The sequence below is a fragment of the Ptiloglossa arizonensis genome, chromosome 5 (assembly GCF_051014685.1).
Source record: "Ptiloglossa arizonensis isolate GNS036 chromosome 5, iyPtiAriz1_principal, whole genome shotgun sequence".
Taxonomy (NCBI): Eukaryota; Metazoa; Arthropoda; class Insecta; order Hymenoptera; family Colletidae; genus Ptiloglossa; species Ptiloglossa arizonensis.
Genome location: NC_135052.1, coordinates 13,013,373 through 13,038,427, shown reverse-complemented (window position 1 = coordinate 13,038,427; position 25,055 = coordinate 13,013,373). Strand labels below are relative to the sequence as shown.

General features: G+C 39.8%; 2 long non-coding RNA genes across 3 annotated transcripts in view; both read left to right on the top strand.

The window, feature by feature from the left end:
* LOC143147241 (uncharacterized) overlaps positions 1–25,055 on the top strand; it is a 231,661-nt gene that overhangs the window by 163,988 nt on the left and 42,618 nt on the right. The gene's annotated exons all lie outside the window — the stretch shown is intronic.
* LOC143147233 (uncharacterized) lies at positions 1,467–7,917 on the top strand. 2 transcript variants are annotated; one of them, XR_012992202.1, is made up of 5 exons: positions 1,467–1,944; positions 2,016–2,381; positions 2,469–3,631; positions 3,709–3,934; positions 4,632–7,917. It is a non-coding gene; the product is annotated as an uncharacterized LOC143147233 (long non-coding RNA). The 2 variants fall into 2 exon arrangements; XR_012992201.1 differs by having other exon boundaries at positions 3,709–7,917.

Below are 25,055 nucleotides of genomic sequence, written 5' to 3'. Positions count from 1 at the left end.
TCGTAATTATTTTAAGTAGAAATTATTACAAGTAACTGCAAGGGCAGTGCGTGTCTCGAGACGTCGTTAGGTACTTGGCTAGGTACTCAGAGACAACGGGTACTTTATCGATGTACCTGTTCATCTAAATTTACAGATCCGTCGATTTTTAACAAGTTTCGAACCTCGTTGCACCACACCGTATTAATTGTAGCGAGAATCTCGGGTCTGTTTCGACCCATCGCGGTTTTACAATACATTGTTTCTCTAGGATTAAAACTGTTACAATAGATGCCGTCAAATCCTCCTGAATACGTTATTTCGTTGTACGATGAAGTTAAAAACACAAGTTGCATACACTTGGGACACATTAGACTCAAATTACAGATTTCACAATTCGATGTTTCTTCTATTCTTTTTGTAACGAGCTAAAAGCGAAAAGGACAGGAAAAAATCGATATCGAAACTTCGAAAGTGCGCATTGTTTAATTTTCGAGATTTTTCTCTCCCCCTCCCGTGGTTCTAAACACAGTCACTTCTATACTAATCGAGATACTGTTCGGTTTTTCCGTTTTACATAATCAGAACCACAGGAATCGTGAATTCTGAAAACCCGCGTCACTCAAGATTGCGCAACTCTCGTAATATTAATTATCGTCGTTTATAAAAAAATCGTGAATCCCACGCAAACGTGGACAAACGCGTTTGCGAAGAATCCGTGCCGAAAGTCTCGCTATTTCTTTGTAAAAAAAAAAATCAGGAATTGAATACGTAAAACTGGCGCGAGAGTGAACGCGTTAACACGTCCACAGTCCACTGACCTACATGGATGGGTCAGGGTAATCTTGATTCAACAGATATCGCTCGCCCAATTAAAGTGAAAGTTTTTCTAATACCGTGAAACACACTTAAATATATCCCAGCGATAACGACGCATATCGTTCGGAAGAGAAGCTAAGAATATTTACAACTATGAAACTCGATAAAATCGTCTACACGTTCGAGTGGTACTCGAGCTTTCGAACGTGGACAGTGAATATGGCAAAATCCCCGAAAAGAGTTTGTTCCCAATCGAGCACGTTCCAAAAGTTCATATTACATCCAATTTATTACAGTACACAGAGATCTCGCGTATTCGATAATACAGCGATCGAACTCGATGCGAACGACGAACGGTGTCGTGTGCTTTCCTCGACTCTCTGCTTGCGACCGAATCGAAGAAACTGAAAAAAAAAAACAATAGAACCTTTCTCGAGCAATACGAAATACATTGGCCGAAACCCAACGTAGACTGTTCGTCATCGATACGTAGCACTATCCGAGTCATTGTCGCATTTATCCCAACGGAACGCGATGAAACGGATCCCAGAATCGGTTGCAGCATCTAGAGAGGAAAACGACGAAATTATCAGCAGAATGTGAGTCAAGCTTTCGTCTATCTCTGAGTCAACTCGGTGTACATTAATACGGCCGACCTCTGGCAACCTCTGAGTCACCTGCTGCGGTCAGTCACGAAATAACGTCTCTCGGTCGAACTTTACATAGTTCGCCACCGGTGGTATCGTTTGTCCGGTATCGGTGTACGTTCGTGGAAACACGGGGACAGAGGACACCTGGACGATCAGTCTCTGGTCTCCCGTTCGGGTCTCGATTATTCTCTTCGTCGTTCGAATAGATCGTTCAAGGCCTCTTCCCTCGACGAGTTTCGCAAATGTCCCGTTTCGAGCGGGCGCGTTGCGTAATTGGCCAGTCCCATTACGGACCGCCCAATCGATAGGTAGAAGATTTACAGTTACGATGACGCAGTTCCCCGTCGGCGGCGAGACGGATTACTCGCTCGTAATTCCGAGTTTAAACGGCGCCTTCGCGATACGTAACGTCCAGGAACACGTACACGCGTCGATAGAGGGGCACACGAACGCTTGCTACACCGTGCGTACACACACGTAGACGAGGCGTACGTAGGTAGGTTGCACACATCGGAACGAACCGGCGCGCATCTCTTTTCCTCTCCTACCGCGGCTGGTTGTACGTAGGAAGGTTCCACGACGAACGACGACGGGTGTCGGTGGCACAGAGTGCTCGACGTCGACGTCGTACAAGGACAAGGCCGCGTGGTCACGGGCGGCCGGGGCGGGACACGTCGTACGTATAGATACATCGACTGCCAGTCATGTGCACTACCACCGCCACCGGTGTCTATAATCGGCACCGTTTACCCATCGCTGACCTGTCCGCGAGCCGCTGCACCGAGGTATCTTGGTCGTTATCGGAACGTGGGAGTCATTTTTACGTAAGAGGATGGAGTTGTTTTTTTTTTTTTTTTTTTTTTAAATTCTTTTGGAGCGAAGAGAAAAATGTTCGCGCGGTATTCAAGATGGTACAGAGAGCTGGGTATGCTGGTAAGTCGACGAGCCGCTGCATCGAGGTATGAGTTGTTATCGGAACGTGGAAGTAATTTTACGTAAAAGAATGGGGTTTTTTTTCAGAGGGTAATTTTTGGAGTGAAATAGAAAAAAGTTTCGCGGTATTTAAGATGGTTCAGAGAGCTGGGTATGCTGGTAAGTCGACGAGCCGCTGCATCGAGGTATGAGTTGTTATCGGAACGTGGAAGTAATTTTACGTAAAAGAATGGGGTTTTTTTCGGAGGGTAATTTTTGGAGTGAAATAGAAAAAAGTTTGCGCGGTATTTAAGATGGTACAGAGAGCTGGTAAGTCGATGAAACGCTGCATTGAGGTGTGGATCGTTATCGGAACGTGGAAGTAATTTTACGTAAAAGAATGGGGTTTTTTTTCAGAGGGTAATTTTTGGAGTGAAATAGAAAAAAGTTTGCGCGGTATTTAAGGTGGTACAGAGAGCTGGTAAGTCGATGAGACGATGCATTGAGGTATGTATCGTTATCGGAACGTGGGAATAATTTTTACGTAAGAGGATGGAGTTGTTTTTTTTTTTTTTTAAATTCTTTTGGAGCGAAGAGAAAAAGTTCGCGCGGTATTTAAGATGGTTCAGAGAGCTGGGTATGCTGGTAAGTCGACGAGCCGCTGCATCGAGGTATGAGTTGTTATCGGAACGTGGAAGTAATTTTACGTAAAAGAATGGGGTTTTTTTTCAGAGGGTAATTTTTGGAGTGAAATAGAAAAAAGTTTGCGTGGTATTTAAGATGGTACAGAGAGCTGGTAAGTCGATGAGACGATGCATTGAGGTATGTATCGTTATCGGAACGTGGGAATAATTTTTACGTAAGAGGATGGAGTTGTTTTTTTTTTTTTTTTTAATTCTTTTGGAGCGAAGAGAAAAAGTTCGCGCGGTATTCAAGATGGTACAGAGAGCTGGGTATGCTGGTAAGTCGACGAGCCGCTGCATCGAGGTATGAGTTGCTATCGGAACGTGGAAGTAATTTTACGTAAAATAATGGGGTTTTTTTTCAGGGGGTAATTTTTGGAGTGAAATAGAAAAAAGTTTACGTGGTATTTAAGATGGTACAGAGAGCTGGGTGAGCTGGTGAGTCGACGAGCTGCTGCGTCGTAATATGGGTTGTTATCGGAACGTGGGAGTAATTTTACGTAAGAGAATGGGGTTTTTATTCAGAGGGTAATTTTTTGAGTGAAAAGAAGAAAATTTGCATGGTGTTTGAGATGGTACAGAGAGCTGGTAAGTCGATGAGACGCTGCATCGAGGTATGGATCGTTATGAGTAATTTTTCGTAAAAGAATGGGGTTTTTTTTCAGGAGGATAATTTTTTAATTAAAAAAAAAAAGATTTGCGTAGTATTTAAGAATACTATAGAGAGCTGGTAAGTTTGATGAACCGCTGCACGGAAATATTCTGACGGTTATTGGGACATGGGAATGATTCTTCGCAAAGGGTGGTTCACGAGGATGATTTAGTTCTTGGAGGTTAATTGTTGAAATAAAAAGAAGAAAGTGCGCGTAGTACTCAATCTAGAGGAAGCTGGTAAGTCGATGAGTGGAACGTCACAGAGTCAAGAAGTGTTTTCGTGTTTTGGTTTCCGATGAAAGCACAGCCACAGCATCCGAGTAAGGAAACATAAAACTGACAGTTTCTGAAAATTGCAATTATTTAAAGTTTCTCTCGATAGAAATGAATCTAACCTCGTTCCTCAGAGTCGTCAATTTTCCAGTTACCTGTAGCACGTTTTTTATACGACGTTAATTATCGTGACGGTGTTTTTGATTATTTTCCACAGTTACGTGTTACGTGACATTTGTTACTCTTCGAATGGAAGAGTAAATCAATTCAGTATTACAGTAAATTAATTTCAGCATCCGTTCAGCAATTTTCGAATCATTGTCACGATGGTGGTAATAGTCGCGGCAGTCTTGCATTGGAAACAGGATTGTCGCATTGTCAATAAACCCGGTGCTTATAGTAATCGTTTCGAGACGATCGCTGGGTGCCTTTGCAATCATCTTTGACGTTGAAAGTCGACAGTGTCGTTGGTCGACTTCTCTTTTATTTCCGACGTTGTTGCGGCTTCGGAGTTGTTAGAGGTGTATTTTGTATCGCGCATTAATATTACGATAAGTATTGTTACGTAATTCCAATTGTGCTCCGATTTCGATTTAAATTATACCGCTACGATTTCGCTGACTTTCCAGCAACGTGGATTTCTCTTTGATCTTTGTTCCAGGAGGAAAGAACAAAAGGAGGGAATTGTACACATAGTTGAGAATTTTAACTACAGAAAATTTAAATTCAATCACAATGAGCTAAAAGAAAGCAATTTTTTTTTAATTTTTGAACTCTGTAAGTTAAATATATTTAAAAACCAGCGATCTAGATTTTACATCCCACTTCTTAGTTTATTTTTCACCATTTTAATCGACAAGCGCGGTTTCGCTTTTTTCTACGCTGATTGAATCGTCCGAGCTGTTTCGCGCGAAGGTCAGGAGGTGAAGTAGTGGGGGTAGCGTAGGAGGTGGGGAGAATCGAGACGGCCTTGAGCGGTCAGGTAATATAAACGAGCGGTACTAACCACTTGTACGTGTCACGCTGTAATTGAATCCCTCTTACCGCCGAAAATTACATTGTAAACGAGGTCGTGCTTAAAGAATCGCTTCGAAGTTTCCCCGGGTGAAGTTTCTCGACGAGTTTTAAAGTCTTCGTATTTAAACGAATCCTCTTTACGTCCGATCTTAACACACTTATTTCACTTGTACCGGCAAATACGCGGCTACCACGACAGTTCAAATATTTGTCGCGCGTTCCGGCACAAAGAAACGATAACGTTAAGTGTAGCACCGGTTAGAATCGTTTCTCACCGGCACGTAATAGTGCTACACATTATACGTAAACGTTCTGTACGTAATTCGAACACTCGGTACTATAATAAAACATCCAAAAATATCTTGAGCGCGGGAAATCGATACTATCGTGCCGCAACAATATGCCACGTACTGTTCCACCAAGAATACGTTTAATTTAAATGTGCGATGCGCGCGCAAAAAAGAAAAAGAAAAAAAAGAAATAAAAAAAAAAGTAAAATTTCAACGCAATTCAATTTAAACGTGCGCCACGAAAACAAATTTTAAACGCAATTCATTACGTGACTCGTTAAATTTACGGTTCTTCGTATTTCATTACCGTACCTGCACATTAAATGTTCGACAGTATCATTTATTCGTGGATATTTTCTCTCCGCGCGTTCCCCTTTAAGTTTTTTTTAGGGCAGTCTCCGCGACAGAGGCACGGTGTTACGAAACGATATTAAAAGTTATCGCATTGCGTAATTTTCCATCGTTGGCACATCGTGCCACTAAGTGCCGATCATATTTTCAAAAGCTCCTTCGCTTTGTTTATTTTCCTCCGATTTTCCTCTTGTGTTCCGTTACGCGTACGCTTCGATCGTGCATTGTTAAGGAGAGACTTTGCTGCTGTGTTTACGTTTCTACGACATTGGGTACCATCTTCGATACGCGTCTTATTAAAATATTAAGTTCCCTGTCAGAGTGCGGAATACTTTATAAAAATATCGGATGGTTTGTTTCATTTGGAAAAGTCCTGTAACAGAGTATCAGACACGTTATTTAAAAAGAAAATCATTAGAATATCGCGATACCTTGTTAAACTATCGAATACCAGATTGAAAATGCGTTTCATCGAAACGTTAAATACCGCATGGAAAATATTTCTCGTTAAAATATCGAGTACATACCACGTTTGAGAACTATCTAATTACAATATCGTCTATCCTAAAGAAAACATACGTTATCAAAATTCATTTACCACATCGATTACCGTATTAAAGTATCGAGTACCACGGTAGAAGAATACCGATTTTACCGATTTATCGAGTACCGTCTCGGAAATGGTTCCTTGCTAAAAATTCCATACGACCTCGTACTTAAAATAATTCACCAGGCCGAACAAATTTTTTATCAAAATACCAGCTACCGTATCGAAAACATGCTTTATTAAAACATCAAACATCTTATTAAAATACTACCTCCTAGAAAAGGTGGGCGAACGGTACTCGAAGCTACCGAAAAAAAAAGAAAGAAAAAAAAAGACACACACACGCATATAGGCGCGCGCGATTCGAAACATCCGTTCGGGTTTCTCAAGCGAGTAGATTCTACGGTGTTATTTTTAAATCGATGAATCCTTCGCAATAGACAATTCTCGGGTTCCTCGTGGTCCGGCGTCTTCCGTCGCCCTTCGCGGCACCTACTATTTCGTTTCAAGGATCCACGAAGGTGAGGAACACGAAGATCGTACGGCGGCCGACCTTGGGGGAATACGCACGTGTTCTCGTGCGACGTGTCGCGGCCTTGAGATTTGTACGGATCGACAAGTTTCGGCGCGCCGCCGCGCGGTCACCCGAGACGCCTCCATTACGACGATAATCTCCTCTTACGGGAGCAGGAAAACCGCACACGCGGACTTCGCGATAAGAATGCACTTTTTTCTCTCTCTCTCTCTCTCTCTCTCTCTCTCACTCTCGTTCTCTGCACGGTCGCGTTACGTCAGTCGAATCGTCCGGTCCGATCCTCGTTAAACGTGTACTATGCACGGCTCGCAAGAAGTCACTTAATACCTTCGCGCCGGGGGTCGTTACACCGAACCGATTTCCCCAGTATCTTACCGAACCATCGTAAGACAATTGTAGAAAGTTACGCTCGAAGTCACGGGGAACCACCCCGGGACATTAATAATCGTAGAACGTTACATATGAAGTCATGTAGAATCATCGTAAAATATGAATAATTGTAGAAAATTATAGCAGAAACGATGGAGAACCATTGTAAGGCATTAATAGTTGTGAAACGTTACACTTGAAGCCATGTAGAACCATCGTGGGTCATTGATAATTGTAGAACGTCACGCTTGAAGCTACGCAGAATCATCGTCAGAGTTCGATAAGAGTGGAACCTTACGCTCGAAGCCATGTAGAATCATTGCAAGACTTTTGAGTGTAGAACCTAACGCTCGAAGCCATGCAGAACCATCGTAAGACATTAGCGAGTGTAGAACGTTACGCTCGAAGGTACGTAGAATGTAGAATCATCGTAAGACGATAATAAGTGTGGAACGTTATACTTGGAAGTGATGGAGAATTATTGTAAGGCATTGACGGTTATGAAACGTTACACTTGAAGCCATGTAGAACCATCGTGGGTCATTAATAATCGTAGAACGTTACATATGAAGTGATATAGAGACATCGTAAAGTATGAATAATTGTAGAAAATTATAGGAAAAGCGATGGAGAACCATTGGAAGGCATTAATAGTTGTGAAACGTTACACTTGAAGTCATGTAGAACCATCGTGGGTCATTAATAATCGTAGAACGTTACATTTGAAGTCACGTGGAACCGTCATAAGACACGAGTAATTGTAGAACGTTGCATTTGAAGTGACGAGAAGAACCGAAGGAATCAAGTCTCGTTGTAGTTATTTACATTAGTGAAAGTTTGGTTGTCGTACAATTTAATCGGCAATATAATTGTATGAAATTTCTGTAATTTCTTAAGAATATTTCACTCACTAACACGTGTACCAAAACTTTTCCCCGGTGGTGTGTACAGGCCCTCTTGTCTCTGGGTTCTCTCGGATGACTTCTCGCGAAACGTGCACAGTACTTACGCTCGATTCGGATTTATGAACTTTTCCGTCCTCTCGGAGGACGTTTCAGCTCGTTTCGCGTGCGAAATTACATACGCTCCGGCGAAACCAACGACGACGCGCGTTCGCGCACGTTTTTATCAGCGGCGAGGGATTTATCGCGAAATCGTAAAAATCGCGTGCGTTCGTCCGACGAAGGTTGAAACTCGGGCATGAAAAACGCGTGAGCTTTTTTTTTTCTCTTTTTTTTTTACGACGTCGTGTCACGCGTGCTGTCGGCGCCGATTGCCACGCAAATACGTCCGTTGTGTTCCTCTTTTTTCATTTACAATTAATTCGAAGCCATCAACGACTATCGTTTCCTTTTTTTCTCCTCGCGATGGTTCGCGGCTGTTTCTCGAACTTATGTTGCAACATTGCTTATTTTATTTCTCGGTTGTTTTGTACGGATTTTTTATAAGTTCTCGCCGTACGGCGTCGTCGGATGGGTCACAAGTTGCACAATAGGTTCGATTAGATTTATCACGGAGGTGGTGAATTGTGGGCAAAATTAAAATTTTTATGGCGAGCGATCGCGAAATTGCACAATCTCGAGAGAGAGGATCGGGTTTTATCGATTTACGATGATAACGTGTTCTTTCGATTTTATTAATGGTATAAATTTCACCGATATATGTATACAGCATACCTTCGTATATTTCTGCTAACGAAGATGACACTATTCGGGGGAAGATAATGGCGGTGATTAACGATGCATTGTATTGCAGTTGGGATGCACGTGGCCAGTGGCTGTGGCGCAATATTTGAGAATCAAAAGTCCGAGTTGATACGAAAGTAAAATTACGCGTGTTGTCGTTCCTTTTACGGGATACTTACGTAATCGAGGTACTTTAATTGTATTGCTCGCGCGTCATAGTACTACAGCCAAAAATCTGTTCTTTATCTCTTTTAGATAACAAGAGTAAGAGAAAAAGTGTATACATTATTTTATACATTGTGTACGTTCGGTTTACCTTCAAACGGAACGGATTTTCGAATCAATGTCAATAGTGGCATCGTTTGGCCATTTTTTTTGGCGATGAAGCTCGAAACGCGTAGGTACCGATATTTAAGCATCGAGCGACACATCCAAAATAACATCTCCGCAAAGATTGTGTACCTTATTAAACTCTTCATTGATAAATTTCCTCCGACGTATATTCCGTATCCAAGAACTACCTTACTAAAGTACAACAAATACAATTTCTCGAAAAGAGAGTTTATCACCCTACCGAGTTTGTAATTTTACTTTTCGCAAGTTCGTAATCGTAATTTAAGTACCGGTACCGAATCTCCGAGTATCCCTTTGAAAATTATACATTCTTCTTCTCACATTTGACACTCTGTCCTATACAAATACCGTGTTCCACGTCGAAGGTACTCGATCGAAATTATCGATGAATTTTTTTTTTTTTTTAAACTACCCGCCGATTAAATCACCCGAACGCGTGTTCTTCGTGGAAATAATCTCGAAGCGTACGCTCGGAAAGGTCACTTGTCTTCGTTGTTGATCGAGCTCTCGGATGGTTCGCAGAACTCGAATCGAATTCCGTTCGAATCTTTTTGCGCGTAAATTACATAAACCAAGTCTATCCACGCCCTTGTCCTTCTCGATCGATCGATCGATCCGGTATAGCAATTTTCCGTCTCGCGATGGATTACCGCCGCTCTAAACGGATTCTTCTTCGAACGAAAAGGTTATCCAGCCGTGTGTGTACGCGTGTGTGTGTTCGGCTCGTTATCGGCTCCTCGCGCTCTCGGTTCGCGATATCGGGCATGATTCAGCGACGACGAGTTCAAAAGCAGGGATCTCGCGGCGACGTCGGATCTTAACCTCGAACAACGTCACGATCGTTTGATTATCCTGGGCCGTTTCGCGGAAACTTTATCCACGGTCGTGGCGACCTTGGACGGCCACCGAGGCTGTTTGGACTTCGATTCTCGTTTCGATGCTTTGATTTCGCTTTTTCGTCCGCGTATCGTGCTTTTTCGGAACCGCGTGTTTATTATCGTTGCTATTCGTGTTTCGGTGTTTTCGGCACGCCGGGTCTCTCCGGTTCAAGCGCGATCCTACGAGTGCTCTCTCCCTTCTTTTTCTCTCTTTTTCTCTCTTTTTCTCTCTCTCTCTTCCGCGATGAGAGAAGCTTTGTTTTCAAAAGGTTCGCGTTGTTTTTCCAGATTCCTAGGAATCATTGCGGAACGATGTTCCCGTGAAAGAAATTTGTATTCGATCCTAGCACTCGACGCGACGGTCTCACCGCGCCATTTTTTCAACTGACAGTGTATTAAAAAATCTAATTGACCGATTTATTTCGAAGTTGGGGAGAATCTTCAGCAGATGTAAATTTACTGCAAAAATTACGATGGGAAGAATTTTTATAAGAAATTTTTATTTGCCTTTAGCACTCGATTGTCTCACCGCGCTACATTCTAAACTGACAGTGTATTATAAATTCTGGTTAATCGATTTATTTCGAAGTTGAAGAGAATCTTCAGCAGATGTAAATTTATTGCAAAAATTACGACGAGAAGAAATTATTTTATAAGAAATTTTTATTTGCCTTTAGCACTCGATTGTCTCACCGCGATACTTTCTAAACTGACAGTGTATTAAAAAATCTAATTGACCAATTTATTTCGAAGTTGGAGAGAATCTCCAGCAGATGTAAATTTATTGCAAAAATTACGACGAGAAGAATTTTCATAAAAAATTTTGATTTACCCCCAGCACTCGACGGTCTCACCGCGCCTTTTTCCAAACTGATACTACATTCAAAGTTTCATTCGACAGTATTCCTTAAACACCTTAAAACACCCCTTCCGCGACGAGAAACGTTTTATTTTCGAGTTCCACGTCGTTTTTACCGATTCGTAAGAACCGTTTGGAACGACGTTTCGGCGAAAAAAATTTGTATTTACCCGGAGCACTCTACGCGGCGGTCTCACCGCGCCATTTAAATCTCCCCACCCTTGCGTTGCTCGACCAATGGTTCGCGTTCCGGTGTCGTCCCGCTAAACCGACTCGCGCGTCGAGTACCAGATCCGGATCGTCGGTTCGATCATAACCTCGAACAACGCGATCGCGAGCGCTTGTTATCCTCGCGACGCGCCGAGGTCGGAGCTCCGTTTCGTGGAAAGAGAACAACGAATGATCGTCGAGGGGGAGTGGTGGGGGTGATTCGGGGATATCGAGAGACACAATTCGACGACCGATCGTCTCTCGTCTCTCCGCTATCGGAGAATTATCATCGTTTATTATCTGGCGTCACAAGGCTGCCGGAATAGAATACTACCGACCCGCTTATCGATAAGACATCGATAACGTATCGGGGAGTCTCGGTTTATCGATAACACCGTCGAGATGTATCGTTTTCATACATAATGATCTTTCAAGGACGATACACTTTATTTTTGCCCCGACACGTTCCCGCGCGGACTATCGCCAGGGATCGAATTTGTTGTTCCGTCGGGAACTCTTATTGTTACGGCTCCTCGTGGGGAAATTGTTTCGTTCGATACAGAGACGAGTGCAAAATGTTTACACACGGGGGTTTGTCGATTTTACGTTTACACCGGGGTCTTGTATCGTTGAGAAATACAATCGCGACTATTTATTCAGAGAATATTCATCGAACATTTATTCGCAATTTTAGCTATAACTGTAGTGTTGGAGTGTTTAAAAATATTTATAAATATACATAAGAATATGAAATAATACCGATAACTATTTTCACCGATTGAGATAATCCGTGATAATACGGGAAATGATAAAAATTTGTTATAAAAATTCTTCTCTTCGTAATTTTTGTAATAAAGGAACATCTGCTAAAGATTCTCTCCAACTTCGAAATAAATCGGTCAATCAGAACTTGAAATATACTGTCAGTTTAGAAAATTATTCTTAATAAAATATAATTTTACCATGCGATAACAGAGCCAAAGGTACAGATATTAATTTTCTTAGGTAGCGTCATTTTTCTTCTACTCTGTAGGCAATGAGCACTTTTTCTCATATATTCTAATATTTACCTTCCAATAATATTCAAACCCATCCCGAACACCTGGAAAACACGCTTCGGTACGAAATTCATATTTAGCGAAATTCTTCGGAAGATCGTTTCAACGTCCATTCGAACCAACGACACCCCTAAAAGCGCAATTTTCGAACGAGAAGATTCTCTCATCGAGAAGATCGTTCGTTGTCAGAAGCAGTGTCCGTGCAAATGCTACTCACGGTACGGCACGTTCGTGTACGTATTATTCTAAACACTCCCGTATCTTTTCGATCGGCGTTACAAGTGCCATACCAGCCTACCGATAAACATCGACAACGCTGCATGACGGATCCACGAATCGGTTCTTTGTGTCCGTCAAGGCTACCGAGGCCGTGGAATTTTCTTTTTTAACCTACTAGCCAGGATATTATGTCAGCATTATGTATAGACAGCGCGCGTACAGGCCGATGGTTCGATCTTTTCGACCAGAAATCACGTCGAAGGCCGTGCACACGACGTAGACGACGGACGTCGGCTTTAAAACGTACCGTACCGTTCCGTTCGTCGTCCTTGCGACAGTTTTAGTTCGCGGGTAGTTCCGCCGCGTGGAAGACGGTGCTTACGTGTTACAGTTACGCGGTTTAATCGCTCGAATCCCCGATGGCATGTGGCCACCGAGCACGAAAAATTTACGTAAGCGAAGACGCCACCTAGTTGCGCCATCGGTCGTTCCCGACCGTAATTAATCGACGAACAGTGTGCAATACCGAGTCGCGTATGGTCCGTTCTTTTCGTCTTCTAGATACGGGGATGAAAGCTCACTCTTTCATGAGCGACACTATTCAACGTTGTCCCTCGCTATCGATCGCTTCGATCCGAGACCGACGTCGATCGGTTTATTCTCTAGCGATCGAACGATGGAACATTCATTTTTTGCAAATGGATTCGGATCGGGAATTTATTCACTGCGGGGTAATTTTGGGAATTTATTCATTGTGGGGTGATTTTGAAAATTAAATTGTCGTGGATTAATTTTGAAAAGTTATTTTTTGTAGGGAAATTTCGAGAATTTATTTATTTAGGGTAATTTTGGGAATTTATTATTTGTGGGTGATTTTGAAAATTGATTCGTTGTGGGGTAATTTTTGAATTTATCAATTGTGGGGTAATTTTGAAAATTTATTCTTTGGGGGGAAAAATTTTGAGAATTTATTAATTTAGGATAATTTTGGGAATTTATTGATTGTGGGATGATTTTGAAAATTATCATTACTTGTAGGGTAATTTTGAGAATTTATTAATCGTGAAATAATTTTGAGAATTTATTAACTTTGAGGTAATTTCGAGAATTTATTAATTTAGGGTAATTTTAGGAATTTATTATCTGTGGGTGATTTTGAAAATTGATTCGTTGTGGGGTAATTTTGGAATTTATCAATTGTGGGGTAATTTTGAAAATTTATTCTTTGGGGGGAAAAATTTTGAGAATTTATTAATTTAGGATAATTTGGGGAATTCATTGATTGTGGAATGATTTTGAAAATTATCATTACTTGTAGGGTAATTTTGAGAGTTTATTAATCGTGGAATAATTTTGAGAATTTATTAACTTTGAGGTAATTTCGAGAATTTATTAATTGTGGGATAATTTTGGGAATTCCTTGATTGTGGGATGATTTTGAAAATGATCATTACTTGTAGGGTAATTTTGAGAATTTATCAATCGTGGGATAATTTTGAGAATTTTTTAACTTTGTGGTAATTTTGAGAATTCATTAACTTTGAGGTAATTTTGAGAATTTATTAATTGTGGGATAATTTTGAGAAGTTATTAACTGTAGGGTAACTTTGAAAATTTTTTAAGTAATTTACATAGGAATACTCGTTACACGGAATGATACTGAGCCACGACAACTATCGATCTTGCGACGATGTGCCGTATCGTTATGTAATTCAATCGTGAACATTTATTCGCAACACTTGGAGGCGACTTGTTAAAATTCCTAAAATAACTTAAAAACGAAACATGCACGTGTTCGTTAATATCCTTGAAGAGGTTAAGATCTCGAGACTGAAAGTTCCACGAAAGCGTACTAAAAACACGAGAGGAAAAAAATTACACGTGCGCATGTTACAAAGAGTACAGTATAAAGAAACGTAAAATAAATATGCACGCTTCGCTCGATTCTTGTACGTACAATATTCCTAATCGTGATAAATTGTAAGTGAAGATATTTCAGAAGGTGAAAAAAAATTAATAAATAGAAAATAAATATGTATGTTCTGGTTGATTTTTTCACGCACGGTATTTGAAATTGTAATAAATTGTAATAAATTGTAAGTAGAAATATTTGAAAAGGTGAAGGATTAATACGATTCTGCCACGCTAGAACGCGATTGCATCACCAACGTGGAATGAAATCTGCAACGGTTCTTCGAAATTGTTAAAAAATACACGATCCGAGCGTGTCACTTTTCCGCGAGGTTATCCGTGTTTTTATGATCGACGAGCTAAGGTCGATGGGTCTTAACACTCCAATCGAACCATGGCCTTGGCGTGGCAATGATCATTGGTGTCAAACACGGTTCAAGGATTATTACGAAAGCGATAGATTTCAAAGACAGTTCAAGGGAAATATTCTTAGAGAACTAGGTCTCGAAGGGAGACTTCACAGATTTCCAACGTCGCTTCGGTCTTACCGAAAAGGCATTGCTTGCAATCTGTTACACTCCTACCAGCTCTGCTAAAACTCGATTCCTTTACCGCCCGGAAATATCGTCCATCTTCGAATTTAAGGGAGAATTCTACTTGCAACCACCTGGAAAAGGATCACGTTCGGAGATTTCTAACCAAAATGGTACGGTAATCGATCGTTTAAAAATTGTTCGTACATCACCGAGGGTATCTTCAGCTCGCGAACGATCAAAAATAAACACGAACAATTTCGTATTTTTGTTCATTCGTCGACGTACGAACGAAAACATCAATAGAACCTTTTTTCTCGACGATTCTCGTTCGACTTCTCTTTTTACGCAATTAATCTGAAACGGAAAAAAAATGAACCGAGCACGAGAAAATAACATCGCGCAGAAATACTCGTCGATGATTTCGCTACGTTATTCGGCTCGATGCATTATTTTCGCGTGCTCGTTTCTCTTTCGAATTAATTATACAAAAAGAGTAACGAACGTCCGAGGATGACCTTCCGAGGTCAAAAACATTCGCAATATTGATGTTTCGGCTCGTACGTCAACCAACGAAAGATACGAAAATTTCGTAAAAGATACAGACAGCGTATTATTAATGTTTATTTGTCGTTGTTGTTTACCGACTATTGGAAGAATATCGCGAAATAAATTTCGCGGTAAGAAAATAAAACACGCCTCTGGAGAACAATTCTATTCGATAGGAGTCACGCGTTTTGATTCGTGTTCGAATAAAAAATTGGGATTATCGATTCGAGAAATTCGACGGGATTTGAAAACCGACGAACAATAACATCGAGTTATTGTCCATTGATACGCTACCACCAAATACGCCGTACTCGTGGCTCGCTTATACTACTTGCGATATCGCGTCGAACAATTCGAGCGTTCGAGGACGCACGTACCCGGAGCGAACGAATGCGTGTTACGCTCACCGAAATGGAATACCAGGAATAATCGATTCCGAACGTAAGATTAATTTATTCCACGGATAGAATCGTGTAACAATCGCGTGGCACGTATCGAGTGGTAAGACGGAACACGAGCGTGACGTAACACGTTCCACGTACGAAAACGGGACGAGGCGCGCGAAAACCGAAGGAAGTGGACGTCTGTTATGTTTCCGCGTACATCCCAAATATAAGGACGTGAAAATAAGCAAAACGGGAGGTTTTGTAACGCCGCGAAACCGTGCCAATGTAACGCCGCTCATTGTTTCCATCTTTACGATCGGAGACGGAAGGAGAACGTGTTTCATTTCCTGGTTGCAACTTCGAACGTTCGAAAACGAGAGAATCGATTTTTTTTTAATAATTCGAGAAAGAAAAAAATGAAATTTAATAATAAAGAGTAATACGAGCCGAAGACTAAAGAGTAATTTCAGTTTGCACGGTCGCGACAAAGTCTTGAGTTGTTTGAAATGTTCGGAGAACGTTGAGAAAGTTTTCTGAATTTTTCCACCGGGATATTTTAAAGGAGAAACGATAAAAGCGGAACCAACGGAATGTTGACAACAATTGTAAATTTGTTGGCCTTCGGGAAATTGTGCAACGCAAACTTTACTTGAAAAAATAATCCATCGTTTCTACCTTACCTTTGAATACACTTCGGGTTGATGTATTTTGAAAAAATATATTTTTGTTCTTTTTCGAGGTATATTTTACCTCGAAGGAGATTCAAAAGTAGAGTCGTAGTGTTGGATTATTTTTTTGAACAAAGTGCGTTGTGCGATTTTTCCATTTATTTGGTAATTTTCACAGAGACGAAGATAATCTTGAAGAATAAACTTCCATTGTCGTTGAATCGAGGTTTCGTAAAATTGGAATCGACGTAAAATTGGAATCGACGTAAAATTGGAATCGATCTGCTTTCGCGATCGTGAAACATTTTCAATAATTTTGTTCCAAAAATTGATACAAATTTCGCTATGTTTATCAGCCACGATTCTTATACCGTTTGTGTGAGAGCGAAATAAATTGGTCGCTCAAGGCCATCGAGTAGTTATCCCCACCACGATATTTGGTTATCCCCACCGCTCAATCCTCTTCGTTCGAAAGTATAAACATTTGTTCTTTCGTTTACGAGGAAGGAGACGAGCTGGTATAACGTGTACGTAGAGGTTGCGTCTGAAAGGATTTGCAGTCTCAGAGGTGACTTTGATCGGTTGATTTTGAGATGATTATAACAAATAGCGGTACGTCTGTAAATTGCCATCGTAAAACGTATGGTTACTTTCAACGCAGGCTTAGCCCGATTGCCATGGCTTTAATCTTCTTATGACTGTTTGTCGTAAAAAGTAACAAAATGTCCGATGATCTCATAGTCGTGACCAATCTAGATTAACGATACAGGGAGAATTGAATAATAGAGCTACTATGCATGTCTGTTGACTCATGTTCGGTGTGCTACGCTATTTATTACTTTTGTAAAAATATTCAAATTTTTCAAAGAATCGGGTACAAGGTGTTAACAAATACTTTTATCGATGAGTCTACACGCGGAGAACTCTTTCGACAAAATTTTATATCGAAATATAAGGTTACATGTTGCATTCGCGTACTGCATTCGACGAAAAGAATGGAAAGCTGCACGTGTCTAAACTGGGTCAAAATTTTAAAAAACAAGACTCAACGCACGTAAAAGAGAAGTAAAACAGTCTCGTGATTAAACGCGTAGATTTTACTTGGAAAACAAAAATAAATAAATAAATTAAACGCTCTCTACGAATATTAATATTCGTTTCAATTTTCGTTTAAACGATCTTCGAACGATTCCTTTGTCCTCGCGAAGGGAAAACTATTTAAAATTTTCAAACGTGTTTCAGAAGAAGGATTCGTATACGTATGAAATTTTGTCTCCAGTAGATTCGTTCGATAAAAGTCGATCGTTGTGTATTCGTTCTTCCCCGCGGTTGTGTCATAAGGTCTAATTTCGTTTGCCGCTTCGCTATGTTTACTCGTAGCTGAGACAAGATTGTAAACGGCTCTCGCAACGGTAACGTTCATCTGTGGATCATTAGCCAAGAATCCAAGTTACGACGAGTCGAGTATTCGATGTATGTTTATGTTTTACGTCGTTGCGGCACTTTCTGGCAATTTGTGAATCGAACGCTTGGAATTACTCGAAACAACCGAGTCGAGAACAATTTCGAACCGATTCAACAATGGTCGTTCGTAGTAATAGATTGGGTTCTATTATTGTGATAATAGTGTTACGGGTTGGTTGAGGGTTAGTAAAAAAAAAAAAAAGAAAATAAATGAGTAACGTAATTTATTCGCAGAAGAATTTCTCCTTGTGATTTTACGTTTATCTCCTTAGACGCAAGACGTGCTTCTCAGAGTCGGAATAATTCTGATAATCTGATATCTGTGAGGGGATTAATTTTTATTCCTTTATATGAACTTCGTTAGGCATTTATGTTCGCAGCTTTGAAACGCAACGACGGAGACATAAATAATATTAATACCGGATCATCTATTAATCGGATATGAAAATACGATGCGGGAGAATGGATCGTAAAACATTAATTGTCTTCGTATCTCGGTGTACGGAATGCCTGAAAACATCGTCATTACAGCGAGTGGTCTGAGAACTTAATTCTCGCCGCCTATTTCCATAGTAAACCAATATAGTAAGTCCTCGAGTTACGCGGAAGCGTAGATACGCAATTGTGCCCCCTCTTGTGCAATTATACATATTTTATAGTTTCGTATGTATTTTGACGGTAAATCAACTTTTTGATTTTTTCTTTCGTTTCTTTTTTTTTCATTTACATATAATTTTCTTCAACTTCGATTCATTTTTTAAATACTAAATACTACATATATTGTATACTAAATACATTGCATCTGTGATTACTGTTAATCGACACTGCCCATGTTCCTTTTACTCGTGATACCACGTCTCTTTTTACCCAGGAGTGATCTTTCCTCGTTCGTACAATACATTGTATTTATACAATTCGATTTACTCGGACAAATTTAAAACAACACTATCGTTCTCCTTATTAATGGACCACGTTCTTTTTAACCTAGGAGTGATCTTTTGTACTTCATACAATAAATCATATTCATATAATTCGATTTACTCGGACAAATTTAAAACAACACTATCGTTCTCCTTATTAATAGTATCACGTTCTTTTTAACCCAGGAGTGATCTTTTGTACTTCATACAGTACATCGTATTCATACAATTTGATTTACCCGAGCAAGCTTAAAGCAACACTATCATTCCCTTTATTAACGATACCACGTTCTTTTTAACCCAGGAGTGATCTTTTGTACTTCATACAATACATCGTATTTATACAATTCGATTTACTCGGACAAATTTAAAACAACACTATCGCTCTCCTTATTAATGGACCACGTCTTTTTTTACCCGGGAATAATCTTTCCTCGTTCATACAATACATTGTATTTATACAATTCGATTTACTCGGACAAATTTAAAACAACACTATCATTCCCTTTATTAACGATACCACGTTCTTTTTAACCCAGGAGTGATCTTTTGTACTCCGTACAATACATCGTATTCATACAATTCAATTCACCCGAGCAAGTTTAAAGCAACACTATCATTCCACTTTATTAACGATACCACATTCTTTTCAACCCAGAAGCGATCTTTCCTTTTTCGTACAATGCATCGTATTTATACGCTCCAACTTACACGAAGGAGACTCGAGACGAATCGACCGATTCTAAAAAAAAGTAAAAAGTTCGAAAACCACGAGATTTTCCCCGGATGATCCTCGCCGCGGGACATCGTCGCGTCTGTCGCATCGCGAAGCACGTTCGGGCGGGAATCGAGCGTAAAGAAGAAAAAAAAATACACACCGAGAAACGAAGCCAAGCCGGAGAGGAAACAAAACAGCGAGCGCATTATTATTCGCGAATATAAAAGGAAGGCTGACGCGCGCTCGAGCGGGAGTTGCGCTAATCGCTGGTAGTCCGACGCGACCGCAACCTCGGCGTCGTCCGATAACGAGGAAAGATTATGCCCAAGGACAAGGCCGCGCCGACTCTGTCAGCGTACGGAACGCTCTGTTCGCGAGACATTGCGACGAAATCGCGAACGCGGGAGATACACACGTTCGCGTACTACTCGCTGGTTCGCTCGCTCGCTCGTTCGCTCGCACGAACACCGCGACGCGCCAGCGCAGACACGTACGCGCAACACGCGCGCTAGCTGACCTTGCGACGTCGCCAGAACTTGTCAACAAGAACAAAGTGTCAGTCCCGCCCCGTGGTCCCGGGCTTTATCGTCCAGGCTTCCGTCGAGTCGGAACGATCCCGTGGGAGAGATCGATCTCGTCCTCCCTGTTCGAACTCCAGGGAGATACGATCTGGGTACTCGAACTTCGAACAGCGAACGTAATCCGTATCGATGAAAGATCAATACGTTGGGTCGTCTCTTTCGCGTTGACTGTCCTACGAATGCATCGAAGTGCAACAAAATTGTATGTTAAGAAATATGTAATGGTAAGAAATAACGAAGAAATTGGAACGAAACCTCGTATTAATAAAAGATAAATTCGTTGTGTTTTTTTTTTTTATATTGACTATCCTACGAAGTCTTCGAAATGTAAGAGGAATTAATTCTTAAGGGATAAAATGGTAATAATTGAAAGTGGGGATAGAAACGAACGGAACCTGATGTGTAACAAAAATGAAATCGTAAGGATTGGAAAGGAAATAATTGAAAGTGAGGATACTTTAGAAACCTACTTTGCCCTGGAGGGCTCCCTAAAGTGAGCAGTCGGGGAAAGTAGGGTACAGTCTTGACAGACTATGTTCAAGCGAGTAATCCGGGAAAGTAGCGTCCAGTCGTGACAGTATAGGTTACGGTTAAAATTAACGATCGAATTAAAAAAATGATAAAGTAATTTTCAAAACGTAACACTGTTTCTTCAAAGCACCTGACGATGCTCTTTACCTTGCATTAATTTTTTTTCACTTTTGTATAGTTTCTTATCTCTCTGCGTTTCGGTATATTGTAATCTTTTATGCGTTTCATTCCGTCTTTGGTAATGAAGTCATGTATACAAATTATTGCAAAGGTACTTAAAATACGAAGTGTTAAGCAATGATCTTGCAGTTTAAGGTTGGACAACACGATCCGATCTCTCCATGTATGGATAATCGTTACGTTAGGTCCAATCATCGTCACTCGAACGCGGATTTGTAGAAATAGTCAACGATGCAGTCAAGTCGGTTATATGTACATTCGATTTTTTCGCAGAGGATACTCGCTTTATAGTTCGATTGATTTAATTACGAAAAAAATAAAAAATCACATTCTCGCTTATTTCGTTGTAAATTTTTCTTTTTTATTCCGTCCAATCAAAAAAAAAAAAATAAAATAAAGAATTTTTTTATCTCAAATATCTCGTTCAACTGAACCATTAGACACTCTACTCGCTTTAAGCGAATCTTTGCTAGCTATTTTCGAACGATTATTCGTTGATATTGGGAACCAACACGGTATTTGTTGTACGAGTGTTGTTGACGATAACGTGGAAACATTTTGAGGTTAACTTCGACCGATTTTTCTTTGTAATCGATATTTCGGTTTCGTATGGAAGACCTTGGGGAAGATTGCGGGAAGAGGAAACTTTTTCACCGTTGTTTTGACAAATCGGAGTTGCGCACGACGTTCGAACTGGTGTTTTTCAATCGATTTCACGGTTTGTTTTGAATTCAGATCGATATATTCTCGATATAGTGTCGATTCTTTACGATCGAATCTTGAAAAAATTGTAGAAAATACTGTTGCATCGAGGTCGACGAGGTCGTTTCGATGGATCGATGTCACCGAGCATTTTTTTGACCATCGTTTTTTTTTTTCGATCGTTGATTGTGATCGATATTCCGAGTATAATTCCAGCACGATCGTTTTCATCCCGACTGTTGCAAAACGTGCAACGAATTTCGTTGCATATACGATGAAATCGTTTTAGTCGATCGATGTTGCGAATGAATTTCAGATTGTTGTTCGTCTCGTTCGTTTGTGGCCGATCGTAATTAATATCTCAAGTATAATGTTTCATTTTTTTCTCCGTCTTGAAAATAATTATAGAAAACCTTGTTGCACGTACGACGAGGTTGTTTCGATGGATTAACGTTGTTGGTTCTTCGTTCTCCTATCTAGGTATGTTTAAATCGGTCCGGGTTCAGATTAATTGAAAAAATTCAACGAAACTTTGTTCCATCGATATTGTACGAATAGTTGTTAACGGTGTCGAAAATCTTCGATCGTTCGGTGATTTCCAGGATGTTGTTTTTGCTTTTACCAATACTATCTATTTCTCTACTTTAATATTAATTCCACTTATCGTTCTATCTGCAGACCGTCGTGAAAATCGATCGAGAACTTTTTCAATCGTAATATCTCGAGTGATTTTCCAGTCAGTATTAAAATTGACCTTGTAATTACTCGGTGCTATGGTACACTGTACATAATCCGTTCAGATATCTGTAAGAAGATGGAACACACGTGGTGTCGAAACGCTGCCGTATTGCACGCTATTGCACCACATCGATCACGAAGTAGAATCGCTCTCGAACTTGAACTTCGACCCACAATTTAGGCAGAAACCATTACGACAGATTGATACGCAATATCCCTGGGTGTTTGCGCGCATCAAACGATGGCGACGTAACGCAAAATGCATGAACAAACAAATGCACCTCTGACGTAAACGTATTTACTGGCCGGTTACATTGCATTAAATGTTATAAAAACTGTCTCACCGGTTACGTAATCGGGACAACTAAGATATTCATTTACCTACCGGGCTGCCTGTAGTATTCAAAAGAACGATACACGTGTCATAAATTAAAAGAATTCCATCCAGAACCACGGTAATTATATCCAAGGTCTTTGTCGGTTCTTCGTAACGAATGTAGTATTCAAATTTGGTAAACATAACGTATTTTTCTTTTCTTTTTTTTTTTTTTTTCGTTACACGCCAACGAAGAAGACTTTCGTTTCGGATCGTTGGAAACGTTCCTGGCCATCCAAGGGCTCGTTTTGGCGTTTTTTTTTCAAAGAAATACTCGCTGAAACTTTTTTCCACGGAACACCGAACACGTATGTTCGATAGGTTTTTCGTGAACGTTTTTACGTTGCGTTACAAGATGATTTAACATATTTCTTAAAATATATCTTTTCGTATTACGAAATTTTGATGTGGCGATTATTCCAGAAATAAACTTTATATCGTATGTGTCAAGGTTGTACAAGGAAATGGGTTATCTTTCTTTTTCTACTGGTTAATTGAGGCGATATACGACCCTGCTTAAAAGTAAATAAAAAAATTCTAGAAGAATGGATCGAGTACGGAGCGAAGAAAATAAAGGTTTATTTTACTTTGTACCGATAAGTTAGATTCGCGAATAAATATGCGTATCTATGCGTAAATTAAAAACACGAAACTGAAGTTTTAACTTGCAAGAAATGCTTACACCGCGAAAAAGCGAAAAAAAAAAAAAAACTAAAGATAATTTGCTTCTAGTCGCATTGAAGTGTAGTAATTTCCTGTTTACATCAGTAGTCGCTTATTACATAAATTTTGCATGGAAAATAACAATGGATGTAACGACATTGACTAAAAAATTTTGTAACAAAGGAAATAACAGTTTTCGACCATTTTCACTTTTTCGAAATAATAATTACGCCACTTTGTAAATGTCCTATTAGTTGTGTTTATTCCAGTTCAACGTGTATTCAGTCACAGTGAACAATTTAAGCGTTAGTACCGATCGATTATCGCTTCCTCGATGATAACAAATTTTTTGTTTGGACACATATATTTAACAACTGTTCCTTAAAAGATTCTATCGGTATAGCAAATTTTAAGATGTTTATCGAAAGTATTCCTTTTTCAGACTGTTTAAAGTAGAATTATTAAGTGTGTATCAGACATGGGAAAAATCTTGATTAAACGAAAGTTTCGAACAACGAACGAAGAGGAAACAATTTTTATCTACTACTCGTCGAAGGTTAGAATTTTAATTACAGAATGAAATTATCTTTCTTATCGAATGAATGGAAATTTATAAGAATAATTGTTCGACCGTGCCAACTTTACGAATAAATTTGTCTGTGTGGTCTTCATTCAAATATTATTCGATTCAAATTTTGTCAGTCTCTGATGCACACTGCTTATATATATATATATTGTTTACACATCGTCGAAAGCCGGTGTCATTCTCGTGGAAAGATTTAATTTCCAAGAAAGAAACAATTCTCGCCCACACAGCGTATCGTTTCACAGATGCTTCAATTTCAAGCGAAACGAAGCATACAGACTCCAGAAAGAAGGAAACAGATTCGAGAATCAGTTACGAACGGAGTTCGAAACAGTTACGAAACTTTTTAAACAGATTCCGTTTAAACAGTATCTGCGCGACTTAAAAAAAAAAGAAGAAAAGTTCTCACATTATAAGTTTCACCAAGCGCGGACAAATGAAAGCTCTCGAAGATGAAAGTTTAAGATCGAATGAAATTTACGAAAAACAAAAATAAATATTCTTGTGCAACGAAGATAAACGTTTCGCGTTCATCGATACAAAAAAAAAAAGAAGTTCTCCCACCCGTGAATATTTACCTTGTCACGATACTCAATATCATTCAATTACGTCAATGACTGTAAACATAATACATACAATATTATATATACGTCATGATATATTCTCTGTAACGTGACATTATCATCGGTTATTTGTTTCGTAAATTAAACATTCCTGATAATTCTCCCCATCGAATATTTAATACAGAAATTTTAAAAAGTTCCTTCCAAAAATCTACTTTCCAAAAAACTATTCATTTCGAAAGACTTCTCGCAAAACAAAAATTTCAAATCGTTCGAATCTCTCCCGCGACAATCTCACTCCTATAAAATCTACTAAACAAAAGATGCACGCCACAGAACGGTTAAAAACATTCCTTCGAAAAATCTACTTTCCAAAAAACTATTCATTTCGAAAGACTTCTCACAAAACAAAAATTTCAAATCGTTCGAATCTCTCCCGCGACAATCTCACTCCACTAAAATCTACTAAACAAAAGATACACGTCACAGAACGGTTAAAAATATTCCTTCGAAAAATCTACTTTCCAAAAAACTATTCATTTCGAAAGACTTCTCACAAAACAAAAATTTCAAATCGTTCAAATGTCTCCCGTCACGGATAAGATCGATACGAAGGATGTAAGTTGCGAGATGATTAAAAAACA